Below are 17,912 nucleotides of genomic sequence, written 5' to 3'. Positions count from 1 at the left end.
ATAAAAAACTGACCTTTTCTATTCTCAACTTCTCCTCTCTTTTTAATTAGATATTGTTTTGATATAATCTTGAGTGGAATAAGATTAACAGATTTTTATAAAATTTTAATCAACTCAAAGATAATTAGAACCAACTAATATTCACCATAATTATAGTTTGAAAAAAAAGAATACTTACTTCTTAATGATTCAAATGAAATCAATAGACCACAATGAAAAGTATTTTAGTTAAAAATTATTACCCAAATCACCAAGAATCATATCTTTCTTTACTTTTGAACATACCTTATTGTGTCCATGTGAAACTTTCCTTACAAACTCAAACGTGGCTCAACCTTGAACCGATCCCAAACCACTGTGTAATAATATATAAATCATGCCAAAGAACCATAAACAAAATTACCTGTGAGTCATGCACTGGCAAAAGAGAACACTGTCACGGGTGGTGCCTGAAATACAGAGATGTCTATATCAGTACCATGTTATCAACTTGTAACCAGAGTATCAAAGCAAAGGTAAAATCCTAGGAATCTTTCTCCACCACATAAGTAAAACCAGAATGAAACTTTAATACCTATGAAAAGTGAATTTTATATAATGCAATGTGCAAATAATGGGAAATTAAAACAATAAGAACCACACTGCAAAATATATCATGCTGCAAACCGAATGAAGGCTCACAAATTACAAAATCACACTAATAGGAAATGGATCCAGCAAGAGCATAATTTTCGAGAAGCGAATTTGCAAATAAATCAGAATGTTTTCTCTAGAAAATTCATTTAAACCCATCAATTATGATGATTGACCCAGATGAAAATAAAATAAAGAATACAAACTTTTATCAATCATGCAAAAGAGTTCAGCTGAAACTTCAAGAGATTTGAAAAACAAAATAAAACCTATACCCAAAAAAGACAAATTTGAGACCAACCCACACCAATTCAGAATCAACTAATCACTTTTTTTCTCATCGATAATTTTCTTTCAACCTGAACCTAGATTAGAAAATCATTAAGGAGGTTGATTAAAATCTTACTTTATCACTTTACCAACTTCCTGAAAGCATATGAAGATAAGTCGATTTTTATCGTACCATTCCAAACATAAAATAACTTTTATTACTAAAGGAAACATGAGAGAGAGAGAGAGAGAGAGAGAGAGAGAGAGAGAGAGTATTATCATGGGCGCTGCTAGCAAGACTGCTGCCTCCATCAGAAGAGAAGACCCCATTAGACAAAGAATCAGCTCAAAATCATGATTCTTGGTGCATGAGTAAAGCAATTGACCTGTGATGTTTAATATCACAGAGGTGAAACACCTTCCTACATAATTAGAAGAAGAAGTTAGAAAACATACTAACATAGGTTTAGTTAATGTTAATGATGAATTTCTACAAACTAATAAGCATAAAATTGATTCTGAAAACACATAATTAACTAACAATCAGAACAAAAAAGCATCAAAGATTGTAAACACATAATAATCAAAACCCACCATTTGTTGCAAGGAATCCATATCCACGGGAAATAAAATTTAAAGAGAAGAAAAAACCCACTCATTATACATAACGTTATAATCTACTAACTTTAAAACATCTCCACTAAAAAAGCTTTCTCCTTCATTTTCTTTACAGTACATATCGAAGTTATAGTTATATGAAAGTGCTCAAGCTTAACTTCAACTGGGATGGAAATAATTCAAACTCTCATCCATGTACATCAGAAACCCAAAAAGCACACAGTTATACCTAAGAGACACCTAATGAAAAACCAAGAGACACAGAAGAAGAAACCACAACCAAACCCAAGAATCTAATCTTATGCACAATTTCACTTAACTCTTAAAAAATATCCTACTTCTAACTGAAATGAGACGAAACAAAAGAGACAAAAACCCCCCCGATTACTACCTCCTTCCCCCAACTTACCCCTCAACTAACCTCATAACGAAAATAAAAAATCACTCCAAAATCTCAAATTTATCCCCAAAACGCATAACATTGAAAACGTGGCACAATTCCAGCTAAAAATCAGTATTCAAATTCACCACACCATACACAAACGACTGCACAAGCTGCCAAAATCGCGCCCAACACAGAACGTGAGAAAATCAACTATAGATTTGCAAAGAAAAAAATCAGCCATGAGAGAAGGGGGATAATAAAAGGCTCCTAGAGAGAGAAAGGCTAGGGTTATGAGGCAGAGAGAGAAAGAGCATGAACTCACAGAGCCAAAGCGTTAGGCTTTGAAAGCGGTGAAGAGATGGCTAAATGATTGTATTCTTCCCTAATTTGAAATTCCAGTGCATACTCAGTAACAATGCTTGCTTTGGGGGGAAAAAAGACAAAGAAATTATTAAAATTTGTGAAAAGACAAAGACAAAGAATTAAAAAGAAGAAAGTATTGAGAATTGAAAAGAAGGCACAACTAGTTTCAGATAAATTATTAAAATTGAAATTCAAATATCTTGAACATTGTCGAAAACAAAATATAATTCTAATTCTAAATCTACTATAATATTAGCGAGGGAAAAAATTTACACTTACTTTATTTAATATTTATTCAAATAAATTTATTTTTTACAGTTTTTAGAAAATTTTGGTTGTTATCAAAAGATCTAGGCTAAATCTATATACCTTGGTGATGTTGGGAATCAACTGTCCTAAATGAAAAGGGTCAAGCGTAGGGTTTAGAGTTCGGAGAAATCATTATATCTGAAATGAAATTTGTAAAAAAAGGGAGCTTGCGTGCGTGAATGGCGAAAAGAGACAGCTGAACGACGGAAACAGAGGGAAGCACATGCGCGTTGATGTAGGGTTGCCACGCTAGAGAAGAGCCTCCACCTGGGATTGGAGCCGGCCTGTATTGCGGGAAAAATTCCCAGTTTCACTTAATGCATAACCCAGAAAGAGAGGATGAGGAGGGCAGGCAAAACGCTGTGTGAGAAATCATTAGTAAAAGAAAAGAAATTAAACACAAGACATATCCCGAATTAAACACAGCTAAAACATAAAAGAAACTCGAAATCGAAGACAGTGGGAAAATTTTGATTCAAATAATGCTTATAAGATTGAAAATTATTTTAATTGATTCACTTCATGTTCCATTAATAGGAAATATATTTTTTCCGATAAAAAAGAGAAGAAAGAAACAATAAAAAGAAAATCTCGCAATAAGAAGCGCACACACACATATTTTCTTTTTTAAGACTCACTAAAATATTGTATGTAAGAGTGATAATTATTTAGAACGTTTCAATTTTTATTCTATTAACAGAAAAAAATAAATTTCTTTATATAAAAAAGGGAAGTAGAAATAAGCACAAATTATAACACGATTAAAAAAAATACATTTTTTTAATGATTTTGGGGTTCATTATTTAAATTATTGCATACATTTAAATAACTTGTAAGAAAAAAATATATATATCATATATATATAAGGATATATATACTAAACAAAGCACATGTCTATAGATAATAACCATGCTTTATTCAACAACACAGAGAAACATACTCACACATAGAAATTTAAATATATAAAAGAGAACAATAAGTTTCATAAACATCACAACTCCGGAAATGAGTTGATATTACATACCAAAATAGATTTGTTGACAACAGATTTTACCAATTTTCCAACTACTTAACACAACTAAGCAAACTTTTGACAATTCTTTACAGACTTGGAATTATATTATAGATATCTATATATATTGTAATGGAACAAATGATTAGCCACTACACTCATCCATCCTTTCAACAGTGTCGACAGTATTTTCACATTGTCCAAAGGCACTCCGAAGCTCTTCCCTAATAGTGAGAGGCTGATGATTCCCAAATACATTTGAACCTTGTGAGGACGAAATTGTTGCATGAAAATCATGGTTAACAGTCTACAAATAGCACAGCAAAATATAAGAACAACGAATGAAGAAGCCACAAAAAAATGAGATGAGAAAGAAATCAGGTATGATGAAATTTTGAAGAGTAATAAAACAAATATTAAACAAATAAAGTAAAAAAATTTAAGCGATACATATCTAGGAATATATGTGTTACTGTTCACATAGTTTAGCATGAGATAAAGAATCAAAGTGCATTAGGACAAGAGATACCCAACAATTCCAGCTGAGAATAGAAATGGGTGAAGCCTGACCTACTAGAGGACTTGAGCTCGATGAACATTGAATGCTTGCATTAGAGTGAAACTGAACTGGATGCTTAAATTTGAAAGAAAAATGAGGAACAAAGGAATTCAGATCAAATTTATAAATTGAACAACAGAGGAATAATATCAGTAACCCTTAACACATGACACATGGAAAACACAGAACAATATAGCCAATTCAGGTTGACCTGATTAGAAACAAATTTGACTAACTCAACATCAGATTCACTTAACAATCTTATCACCTGCTATTGATTATCATGGCTGGAGTCCTCCAAAAACTTCACAATATCAACATCATCACATACTGCACGAACAACGTGAAGAGATGTATTCAATTCATATCCAACAAGTTAGGATCCACTATGAAGACAATTTTCTTGTTCATCATCTGAGAAATCATCCTATTCGGAACAGTGTAATAATCGGTTGACTAAGAAAAAAAAGAGAAGGTGCATTAGCAAAATTCACATACCTGAACCATAAATACTAAACCAAAAAGAAGGACAATTACATTAAATTAAAACCAAAATGATTACTTGGGAGGAATTTCTTTCGTCTATCAAAAAGTCTGAATAACTCTTTTTGAGTATTTGCATCACCTCATCATCCTCAAGTATGAAAATATTGCTCCCATTTGAATTGGAAACAATAATTTTGATCTGATACCTAAATAATGTGAAGAAAAAAATATACACTGACAAACATATGCAGAAGATGCAATAAAGCAAAAAGAAAATTGGTACCAACAACTCCGAGAGATAAAATAAATACCTTCTTATGGCATCAACACATGCAACTCTACACAAATAACAATAAAATACATTCCCAACATGAGAAACAGGTGCATTACATAAATAGCAGTAGTACCACCACTTCTGATGTTTCAGCACATCAATAATCTCACCGATCAAAAAACAAATCTGATCTTGTAGACAAACAATAATTGGTATATTATGATACATGTTTCATCATACTACACATGTTGAAACACAGTTCATATGGTTGAAAACAAAATCATAAATACTAACATTTCTTGATGCAGAAGAATATATCTTAGCACAAAAAATGTCAGCAAGCATCTTTTTAATGCTATGCAGTTGTATTGGAACACTAGATATGACTTGGTTGTCATAACTTCTAAGCTGTCAATACCGAGAGAAGTCTTCAAATATGGGCCAAAGGGCGAATCAGAACTAACATCTTTAAAATTTGGAAAGAAAACATGAATTATTAAATGCAACCAACTTTGTAAAGTATGAGGTGAAATCATGTTGGCATGTAAAGGATACTGATGAGCAGATATTTTATACGCTTTTTGGGGGTAATTTCATGTAGTTTTCTGTATATTTTAGTTAGTTTTTAGTATATTTTTATTAGTTTTTAGGCAAAATTCATAATTCTGTAATTTACTATGAGTTTGTGTGTTTTTCTGTGATTTCAGGTATTTTCTAGCTGAAATTGAGGGAGCTGAGCAAAAATCTGATTCAGGCTGAAAAAGGACTGTTGATGTTGTTGGATTCTGACCTTCCTGCACTCGGAATGGATTTTTTAGCGATACAGGAGTCCAATTTGAGCGTTCTCAATTGGGTTGGAAAGTAGACATCTAGGGCTTTCCAGCAATATATAATAGTTTATACTTTGCTCGAAGATAAATGACGTAAACTGGCGTTTAATGCCAGTTCCATGTTCCATTCTGGCGTTAAACGCCAGAAACAGGTTACAAATTGGAGTTAAACGCCCAAAATAGGTTACAACCTGTTGTTTAACTCCAGAAACAGCCCAAGCACGTGAAAAGCTCAAGTCTCAGCCCCAGCACACACCAAGTGGGCCCGGGAAGTGGATTTCTGCACTATCTATCTTAGTTTACTCATTTTCTGTAAACCTAGGTTACTAGTTGAGTATATAAACTACTTTTAGAGATTTATTTTGTACCTCATGACATTTTAGATTTGAACTTTGTACTCTTTGACGGCATGAGTCTCTAAACTCCATTGTTGGGGGTGAGGAGCTCTGCTGTGTCTCGATGAACTAATGCAAGTACTTCTGTTTTCCATTCAAACCCTATTAATCTAATATATTTATTCGTACTTAACCATGATGAATGTGATGACCTGTGACACTCATTACCATTCTCAATCTATGAATGCGTGCCTAACAACCACGTCCATTCTGCCTTCGATTGAATGAGTATCTCTTGGATTCTTTAATCAGAATCTTCGTGGTATAAGCTGGAATCCATTGGCAGCATTCTTGAGAATCCGGAAAGTCTAGACCTTGTCTATGGTATTCCGAGTAGGATTCAGGGATTGAATGACTGTGACAAGCTTTAAACTCACAATGGTTGGGCGTAGTGACAGACGCAAAAGGATCAATGGATCCTATTCCAGCATGAGTGAGAACCGAAAGATGATTAGCCGTGCGGTGACAGCACACCTGTACCATTTTCACTGAGAGGACGGATGGTAGCCATTGACAACGGTGATCCACCAACACACAGCTTGCCATAGAAGGAACCTTGCGTACGTGAAGAAGATGACAGTAGGAAAGCAGTGATTCAGAAGACAAAGCATCTCCAAAACTCCAACACATTCTCCATTACTGCATAACAAATACTCATTTCATGCTTCTTCACTTTTTACAGTTGAAACTAAAGAACCCTATTGGTATCCTGACTAAGAATAATAAGATAACCATAGCTTTCTTCAAGCAAGAAATCTCCGTGGGATCGACCCTTACTCATGTAAGGTATTACTTGGACGACCTAGTGCACTTGCTGGTTAGTTGTGCAGAATTACATAGTGTGAGTGTAATTTTTGTGCACCAAGTTTTTGGCGCTGTTGCCGGGGATTGTTTGAGTTTAAACAACTGACGGTGAATCTTGTTGCTTAGATTAGGAAAATTTTGTCTTTTGGGTCAGAGTCTTTTATTTTCTTTTCAAATTTTTTTTCAAAAAAAAAATATTAATTTTCTTTATTAATTTTGAGTTTTTCTGTGAGTTTAGTGTCATATTTTAAGTTTGGTGTCAATTGCATGCTTTTCTTTATCTTTCAATTTTCGGATTGCATGTTTTTATTTTCCCCTAAAAATACCTTTTTAAAACACGTTAAATTTCTAGCTCAGTTGGTTAAAACGTGGTGCTTGTGTTCTTAGTATTTGGGTATCTTCCTTTTTAAAACTTTTTCAAAAATAATTTTTCTTTGATTAAATCTTGTGCCAAAATTTAAGTTTGGTGTTCTCTTGTTAATTTTCCTGTAGTTTTTGAAAATCTTATTTTGGTTTTCTAAAAGTTTTAAGTTTGGTGTTCTTTCTTTTGTTCTTGTTGTTCTTGTGAGTCTTCAAGGTGTTCTTGAGTCTTCTTTGTGTTTTGATCTTAAAATTTTTAAGTTTGGTGTTCCTTGGTGTTTTCCCTCCAAAATTTTCGAAAACAAGGAGCATTAGATCTAAAAATTTTAAGTCTTGTGTCTTTTGTGTGTTTTTCTCTTTCATCATAAGATTCAAAAATAAAAAATATATATTTTTTCTAACTATTTTTAAGCAAATATTTCAAAATTTTTCATAAAAATTCAGATTTCAATTTCAAAATTTTTCAAATCTTATCCTTTTTAGATGTTTAAAAAATCATATCTTTTTCAAAAATATCCTAACCACTTTCTCTCTCTTCACTTTTTCAAAAATCTTCATAAAATATTTTCAAATTTTTTATTTTTATTTTTATTTTAGTTTTTATTTTATTCTATTTTATTATTTCGAAAATTTTTTTATATAATAAAATAAATCCACGTCATCTCCCTTTCTCCATCATGGACCTAAGTGGAAATGAACAGTCCAGAAGGACTCTGGGGTCATATGCTAACCCCACCACTGCTTCATATGGGAGTAGTACCTGTATACCCTCCATCGGAGTCAGTAGTTTTGAGTTGAATCCTCAGCTCATTATCACGGTGCAGCAAAGTTGCCAGTATTCCGATCTTCCACAGGAAGAACCTACAGAGTTTCTGGCACAATTTTTACAAATTGCTGACACAGTACATGATAAGGAAGTAGATCAAGATGTCTACAGATTATTACTGTTTCCATTTGCTGTAAAAGACCAAGCTAAGAGGTGGTTAAATAACCAACCTAAAGCTAGCATAAGGACATAGAAACAGCTGTCAGAAAAATTCCTGAATCAATATTTCTCCCCAAAATGGATGACACGGCTAAGGCTGAACATCCAAGGCTTTAAACAAGGAGAGAATGAATCTCTTTATGATGCCTGGGAGAGATACAGAGAGATACTAAAAAAATGCCCCTCTGAAATATTCTCAGAGTGGGTGCAGTTAGACATCTTCTATTATGGGCTTACACAGAAAGCTCAAATGTCTTTGGACCACTCAGCTGGTGGATCTATACACATGAGAAAGGCAATTGAAGAAGCTCAAGAGCACGTTGATACAGTTGCCAGAAATCAGCATCTGTACCTAAGTAGTGAACCTTCCACGAAAGAAGAGGCTAAAACAGTAACTACTGAACTTAGTCCTGCAGAACAAGTTACTGAATTCAATTAGCAATTAGATTTTCTAACAAAATAGCTAACCGAATTCAAGGAGATATTACAAGACACAAGAATGGATAATATGAACATGGAAGTACAGTTGAAGCAAACAGAACAGCAGTTATCAAAACAAATAACAGAAGAGTGTCAAGCAGTTCAATTAAGAAGTGGGAAGACATTAAATACCTCACATCAAGGCAGCAGAAAGCCAAGAAATGAACAAACTGCTACCCAAAATCCCTCTGAGGACAGTAAGAGCCCAGAGAGGAATAATTCTGGCGCTCAAGCGTTAGAGAAGGGTGGAGAGCTGGCGTTAAACGCCCAACCCATGCTCAGTTCTGGCGTTCAAACGCTAGAAACAATTAAGGAATTGGCATTGAACGCCCAAAGGAAGCTCACTTCTGGCGTTCAGACGCTAGAAACAAGTAAGGAGTTGGCGTCTAATGCCACTCCAGCTTCCAACCCTGGCATTCAAACACCAGTGAGGGATCAGACACATACAAGTGCTGATAGCAACCCCTCTAAAAAGGCTTCTCCAACCACATCTGTAGGAAATAATCTTGCAGGAACTAAGGTTGAGGAATATAAAGCCAAAATGCCTTATCCTCAGAAACTCCGCCAGGCGGAACAGGATAAGCAATTTGCCCGCTATGTAGACTATCTCAGGACTCTTGAAATAAAGATTCTGTTTGCAGAGACACTTGAACAAATACCCTCTTATGCTAAGTTCATGAAATAGATCTTAAGTCATAAGAAGGATTGGAGAGAAACTGAAAAAGTTTACCTCACTGAAGAATGCAGTGCAGTCATTCTGAAAAGCTTACCAGAGAAGCTTAAAGATCCCGGAAGCTTCATGATACCATGCACATTAGAGGGTACTTGTACCAAGAAAGCTCTATGTGATCTTGGAGCAAGTATCAACCTAATACCTGCATCCACTATCAAAAAGCTTGGTTTGACTGAAGAAGTCAAGCCAACCTGGATATGTCTCCAACTTGCTGATGGCTCCATTAAATACCCATCAGGCGTGATTGAAGACATGATTGTCAAGGTTGGGCCATTTTCCTTTCCCACTAACTTTGTGGTGTTGGAAATGGAGGATCACAAAAGTGCAACTCTCATTTTGGGAAGACCTTCCCTAGCAACTGGACGAACCCTCATTGACGTCCAAAAAGGAGAATTAACCTCGAAAGTCAATGAGGACGAGTTTAAGTTGAATGTTGTCAAAGCTGTGCAGCATCCAGACACCCCAAACGACTGTATGAGCATTGGTATTATTGACTCTTTGGTGAAAGAGGTCAATATGATTGAGAGTCTCGAATCAGAGCTAGAGGATATCTTTAAAGATGTTCAGCCTGATCTGGAGGAACCAGAGAGAATAATAGAACCTCTGAAAATCCCTCAGGAAGAGGAAAAACCTCCTAAACCCGAGCTCAAACCATTACCACCATCGCTGGAATATGCATTTCTGGGAGAAGGTGACACTTTTCCTATAATCATAAGCTCTACCTTAGAGCCACAGGAAGAGGAAGCACTAATTCAAGTGCTGAGGACACACAAGACAGCTCTTGGGTGGTCCATTAATGATCTTAAGGGCATTAGCCCAGCCAGATGCATGCACAAGATCTTATTAGAGGATGACGCTAAGCCAATGGTTCAACCACAGAGGCGGCTGAATCCAGCCATGAAGGAGGTGGTGCAGAAGGAGGTCACTAAATTACTAGAGGCTGGGATTATTTATCCTATTTCTGATAGCCCCTGGGTAAGCCCTGTCCAAGTCGTCCTAAAAAGGGTGGCATGACAGTGGTTCATAATGAAAAAAAATGAACTGGTTCCTACAAGAATAGTTACAGGGTGGCGTATGTGTATTGATTACAGAAGGCTCAATACAGCTACCAGAAAGGATCATTTTCCTTTACCATTCATAGACCAGATGCTAGAAAGACTAGCAGGTCATGATTACTACTACTTTTTGGATGGATATTCAGGTTATAATCAAATTGCAGTAGATCCCCATGATCAATAGAAAACAGCATTCACATGTCCATCTAGAGTATTTGCATATAGAAGGATGCCATTTGGTCTGTGCAATGCACCTGCAACCTTTCAAAGGTGCATGCTCTCTATTTTCTCTGATATGGTAGAAAAATTTCTAGAAGTCTTCATGGATGACTTTTCAGTATTTGGAGACTCATTCAGCTCCTGTCTTGACCATCTAGCACTTGTTCTAAAGAGGTGCCAAGAGACTAACCTAGTTTTGAACTGGGAGAAATGTCACTTTATGGTGACTGAAGGAATTGTCCTTAGGCACAAAATTTCGAACAAGGGAATGGAGGTGGATCAAGCTAAGGTAGAGTAATTGAAAAATTACCACCACCTGCCAATGTTAAGGCAATCAGAAGCTTTTTGGGGCATGTAGGATTCTATAGAAGGTTTATAAAAGATTTTTCAAAAATTGCAAAACCTCTGAGTAATCTGCTAGCTTCTGACATGCCATTCATCTTTGATAAGGAGTGTCTGCAGGCGTTTGAGACTCTGAAAGCTAAGCTGGTCACAACACCAGTCATCACTGCACCAGACTGGACATTACCATTTGAACTAATGTGTGATGCCAGTGACCATGCCATTGGTGCAGTGTTGGGACAAAGGCATGACAAGCTTCTGCATGTCATTTATTATGCTAGTCGTGTTTTAAATGACGCACAGAAAAACTACACAACTACAAAAAAGGAGTTACTTGCAGGAGGTTTACGCCATTGACAAGTTCAGATCTTATTTAGTAGGATCAAAAGTGATTGTGTACACTGACCATGCTGCTCTTAAATATCTACTCACAAAGCAGGATTCAAAACTCAGACTCATAAGATGGGTGTTGCTTCTGTAAGAGTTTGATATAGAAATAAGAGACAGAAAAAGGACAGAGAACCAAGTAGCAGATCACCTATCCCAAATAAAACCAGTAGAAAGGGCGTCCCTCCCTCTTACTAAGATCTCTGAAAACTTTCCGGATGAGCAACTCTTTGCCATCCAGAAAGTGCCATGGTTTGCAGACATTGCAAACTACAAGGCTGTGAGATTCATACCCAATGAGTATAGTAGACAGCAATCAAAGAAATTGATCTCGGATGCAAAGTACTATCTTTGGGATGAACCATATCTCTTCAAGAGATGTGCAGACGGAGTAATCCGTAGATGTGTGCCTAAAGAAGAAGCACAGAAGATCCTCTGGCATTGCCATTGATCACAGTATGGAGGACATTTTGGAAGTGAGCGAACACCCACAAGAGTCCTCCAGTGTGGCTTCTACTGGCCTACTCTTTATGAAGACTTTCGAGAGTTTGTACGTAATTGTGACAATTGCCAAAGATCTGGCAATCTGCCTCATAGTTATGCCATGCCTCAACAAGGGATCTTGGAGATTGAGTTGTTTGATGTATGGGGTATTGACTTCATGGGGCCTTTTCCACTATCATACTCAAACACTTATATTCTAGTGGCAGTGGATTATGTATCCAAATGGGTGAAGGCTATTGCAACACCCACTAATGATACTAAGACAGTGCTGAAATTCCTCCAGAAACACATCTTCAGCAGATTTGGTGCCCCTAAAGTACTAATCAGTAATGGGGCACTCATTTCTGCAATAAACAGCTTTACTCTGCTATGGTTCGATATGGAGTTAGCCACAGAGTGGCAACTCCATATCATCCACAGACAAATGGGCATGTTGAAGTCTCTAATAGAGAACTTAAAAGATTCCTGGAACAGACTGTGATCAACCGTAGAAGGAATTGGGCAAGAAGATTGGATGATGCTCTGTGGGCATACAGAACATCATTCAAGACTCCTATAGGGACCTCTCCATACCAGCTCGTGTATGGAAAAGCCTGTCACTTGCCAGTGGAACTGGAACACAAGGCCTACTGGGCAACCAGATTCCTAAAACTTGATGCCAAGTTAGCTAGAGAAAAACGATTGCTCCAGTTAAATGAGCTAGAGGAATTCAGACTCAATGATTTCGAAAATGCAAAAATTTACAAACAGAAAGCAAAAAGATGGCATGATAAGAAGTTGTCATCCAGAGTCTTTGAGCCAGGGCAGAAAGTTCTGCTGTTTAATTCTAGACTCAGATTATTCCCTAGGAAATTAAAATCCCGGTGGAGAGGACCATATGTGATTATAGGTGTGTCACCATATGGATACGTAGAGCTTCAGGATAATGATTCTGACAAAAAGTTCATTGTTAATGGACAGAGAGTCAAACATTATCTTGAAAGCAATTTTGAGCAAGAATGCTCAAAACTGAGACTTGATTAAAGCTCAGTAATAGTCCAGCTAAAGACAATAAAGAAGCGCTTGCTGAGAGGCAACCCAGCCATCAACAAAGCTTATTTGTTAATTACATGATAATTTTACAGGTTCATATTAATTATCTTCAAGATAAAATAGCAATTGCATGAGTTCACAGAGTTACAGAAGGATTCAGAGGATGAAACAGCAAAAAGAAGCTCACTGGTGCGAAAAAACCAGTAAAAGCTGTTTTGGGCGTTAAATGCCCAAAAGAAGCATCTACTGGGCGTTTAACGCCAGTAGAGATAACCATCTGGGCGTTAAATGCCAGAAAGAAGCAGCTTCTGGGCATTTAACGCCAGATTTACAGCGTCCTGGGTGTTCAAAAAAAGCCCAGTGATAAAGGAGTTTCTGGCGTTTAATGCTAGCTAGAAGCAACAGCTGAGCGTTAAACGCCCAGACCAAGCACCAACTGGGCGTTAAACGCCCAAAACATGCAGCAATTGGGCGTTTAACGCCAGGATTGTGGAAGGGAGGAAGTTTTTGTTCCCAACTTGATTTTTTTCAAATTTTCATGTTTCCATCCATAATTTCTTGCATAAACACATTACAAATCCTAATTTTTCAAATCCTTTTTCAAAGATATCAAATGTATCTTAATTCTACACATAAATCTTTTTCAAATCCTCTTCAACTTCTTTTCAAATCTTTTTCAAAACTCAATTATCTTTTTGAATCCTTTTCAAATCTTTTTAAATTCTTCTCAAATCTTTTTTAAACTCATCATATCTTCTTTTCAAAATTCAGATTTATCTTTTTCAAATATCTTTCATATCTTTTAAATTTTAAAAGTGCATATTTTTCCTATCATACTTATCTTTTACAAATCATATCTTCTATCATATCTTCTTCAAAATTTTCGAAAACCCACCCCCTCCCCTTTAAATCCACGTTCGGCTCCCTCCTCTCCTCCACAATTCGAACTTGGCTCTCCCTCTATCCATCTCCTTTCCTTTCTTTTGCTTGAGGACAAGCAAACCTCTAAGTTTGGTGTGTTTATCCGTGATCACTAAACCAATACCCACTAAGATCATGGCTCCTAAGGGAAAACAAACCACTCCAAGAGGCAAGAAAGAGAATATTCCAAAACCACTTTAGAATCAAGGGAAGTTCTTAACCAAAGAACATTCAGACCATTACTACAAAATAATGGGTCTAAGGTCAGTGATCCCAAAAGTTAAATTCGATTTGAAAGAAGACGAATATCCGGAGATCCAAGAGCAAATTTGAAATAGGAGCTGGGAAATTCTAGCTAATCCTGAAACAAAGGTGGGAAGAAACATAGTTCAGGAATTCTATTCTAATTTGTGGCAAACAGACAGGCAGAGAATAGCTGGAACCGCCTTCTATGACTATCGAACTCTGGTCAGAGGGAAGGTTGTTCACCTCCACCTTGACATAATAAGAGAGATCTTCAAGCTGCTTCAACTGCAAGATAACCCAGACTACTTTAATAGGAGAATGATGAGAACAAATAAGGGCTTGGACGAAATTCTGGAGGACATATGCCTCCCTGGAACCAAGTGGACAACCAACACAAAGGGTGTCCCAAACCAACTCAAGAGAGGAGATCTCAAACCAGTTGCCAGAGGCTGGCTAGACTTCATCGGGTGTTCTATACTGCCCACTAGCAACCGCTCTGAAGTCACCATCAAAATAGTAGTAATGATCCATTGCATTATGTTGGGAAAAGAAGTGGAAGTTTATCAACTGATCTCTTGTGAACTTTACACAATTGCAAACAAGAACTCCAAAGATGCCAAATTGGCTTATTCAAGCTTAATCTCTATGCTATGTAAAGATGCTGGGGTAAAGATGGGAGTAAATGAGTATATCTCAATTGAGAAACCAATCCCCAAAAAGTCAATAGAAGGACAACAAGTGCAAGATGACCCCATCAAGAGGGAAGCACAAGAGTTCCTCCCGGAAATCCCTCAAATTGAATACTGGGAGCGTCTTGAAGCATCTGTCACCAAGTTGCAAGAAGCTATGGACCAACAAAAGAAAGAACAGCAAAATCAAAGTAGCATGCTTTGCAAACTGCTTGGAGAACAAGAAGAGCAAAGGCGTGAACTTAAGGAACTGAAGCGTCAGAAGCTATCTCTTGAAGGGCCAAGCACCCCACAGATTAAAGGAGCATCCACCTCCCAAAATAAAGGCTGTTGAGTCCTAATCTTAGTCTTAACTCTGTGATAATTGTTCTTATTAGGAATTTACCTTAGAAGTTATATATGAGTAGTAGTAATTAGTATCTTTATTTTAATTTTATCTCCAATTAAGCTATAATTTATTTTTCTCATTATCATCAAACATGAATAAAATAGCAGATTTTTAGAATAAAGAGGCAATATTTTTTTTCAAGTTTTTAATAAGGAAAATTCTAATTATTTATATGTGGTGGCAATACTTTTTGTCTTCTAAATGAATGCTTGAACAGTGCATATTTTTTATATTGAATTTTATGAATGTTAAAATTGTTGGCTCTTGAAAAAATGATGAATAAGAGAAATGTTATTGATGATCTAAAAAATCATGAAATTGATTCTTGAAGAAAGAAAAAGCAGTGAAAAAAAAAGAAGGAGCAGTAGAAAAAGCCAATAGCCCTTTAAACCAAAAGGTAAGGGCAAAAAGGATCCAAGGCTTTGAGCATCAATGGAGAGGAGGGCCTCAAGGAATAAAATCCTGGCCAGAGTGGCTAAATCAAGCTGTCCCTAACCATGTGCTTGTGTCATGAAGGTCTAGGTGAAGAACTTGAGACTGAGTGGTTAAAGTCGTGATCCAAAGCAAAAGAGTGTGCTTAAGAACTCTGGACACCTCTAATTGGGGACTTTAGCAAAGCTAAGTCACAATCTGAAAAGGTTCACCCAGTTATGTGTCTGTGGCATTTATGTATCTGGTGGTAATACTTAGGGCCACGGCCAAGACTCATAAAGTAGCTGTGTTCAAGAATCAACATACTAAACTAGGAGAATCAATAATACTATCTGAATTCTGAGTTTCTATGGATGCCAATCATTCTTAATTTCAAAGGATAAAGTGAGATGCCAAAACTGTTCGGAAGCAAAAAGCTACTAGTCCCGCTCATCTAATTAAAATCTGAGCTTCACTTAAAACTCTGAGATATTATTGCTCCTTGATTTATTTTTATCCTATTTTATTTATCTAGTTGCTTGGGGACAAGCAACAGTTTAAGTTTGGTGTTGTGATGAGCGGATATTTTATACGCTTTTTGGGGGTAATTTCATGTAGTTTTCAGTATGTTTTAGTTAGTTTTTAGTATATTTTTATTAGTTTTTAGGACAAATTCATAATTCTGGACTTTACTATGAGTTTGTGTGTTTTTCTGTGATTTCAGGTATTTTCTGGCTAAAATTGAGGGAGCTGAGCAAAAATCTGATTCAGGCTGAAAAAGGACTGCTGATGTTGTTGGATTCTAACCTCCCTGCACTCGGAATAGATTTTTTAGAGTTACAAGAGTTCAATTGGAGCGCTCTTAATTGGGTTGAAAAGTAGACATCCAGGGCTTTCCAGCAATACATAATAGTCCATACTTTTTTCGAAGATAAATGACGTAAATTGGCATTTAACGCCAGTTCCATGTTCCATTCTGGTGTTAAACGCCAGAAACAGGTTACAAATTGGAGTTAAACGCCCAAAATAGGTTACAACATGTTGTTTAACTCTAGAAACAGCCCAGGCACATGAAAAGCTCAAGTCTCAGCCCCAGCACACCCCAAGTGGGCCCCAGAAGTGGATTTCTATACTATCTATCTTAGTTTACTCATTTTCTGTAAACCTAGGTTACTAGTTTAGTATTTAAACAACTTTTAGAGATTTATTTTGTACCTCATGACATTTTAGATCTGAACTTTGTACTCTTTCACTGAGAGGATGAATGGTGGCCATTGACAATGGTGATCCACCAACACACAGCTTGCCATAGAAGGAACCTTGCGTGGGTGAAGAAAATGACAGTAGGAAAGCAGAGATTCAGAAGACAAAGTATCTCCAAAACTCCAACACATTCTCCATTACTGCGTAACAAATACTCATTTCATGCTCCTTCACTTTTTTCAATTGAAACTAAAGAACCCTATTGGTATCCTGACTAAGAATAATAAGATAACCATAGCTTGCTTCAAGCAGGCAATTTCTGTGGGATCGACCCTTACTCACGTAAGGTATTACTTGGACGACCCAGTGCACTTGCTGGTTAGTTGTGGAGAATTACATAGTGTAAGTGTAATTCCAAAAAAAAAGCCAATAGCCTTGAAAATCATTCAAAACAATAACCAAATAATTAGAAAATAGGGATCAACAAACTATATATAAAAATGATTCCTCCAATTCATTCATATCTAACATAAAGAAAGAGTACTAACCTTGATGCACTGATCAGCCTGAAGTTTGTTGAAAAAATGTGCATCACTAATGACATTGATGACTTTAAAGGTACAACAATAACCCTGAGTGCTAATCCTCTTTGCTTGAACTTTGAAAATAATTTCTTTTCCAAGGAGTTTATGAAAAAACTGTGGACAGTATCGGTGCTCAATTCTCTATCATAGATATTGAAAAGTGATCACTAATTAGTGGACAAAAATGAAGTATAAGAAATACTTATTCATAGAGTATACAGCAATAAAATCTAAGTGGATAAACCATACATCCATTTTATCTTCTAACAACAAAAAGACATCAGAACAGGTTCTCTCTAATAGCTTAGTGGCTGCGCTGTCTAACAAGACAAACGTTCCACAAGAAGTCCCGTTTTCAACAAGTATCTTAATCCTGTAACTATAACAAAGAAAGTAAATATGAGATTCACCTATTTTTGAGTGCAAGAAGAGGCT

Source organism: Arachis hypogaea, chromosome 4 (genome assembly GCF_003086295.3).
Source record: "Arachis hypogaea cultivar Tifrunner chromosome 4, arahy.Tifrunner.gnm2.J5K5, whole genome shotgun sequence".
Taxonomy (NCBI): Eukaryota; Viridiplantae; Streptophyta; class Magnoliopsida; order Fabales; family Fabaceae; genus Arachis; species Arachis hypogaea.
Note: the sequence above shows the minus strand (reverse complement) of the source record.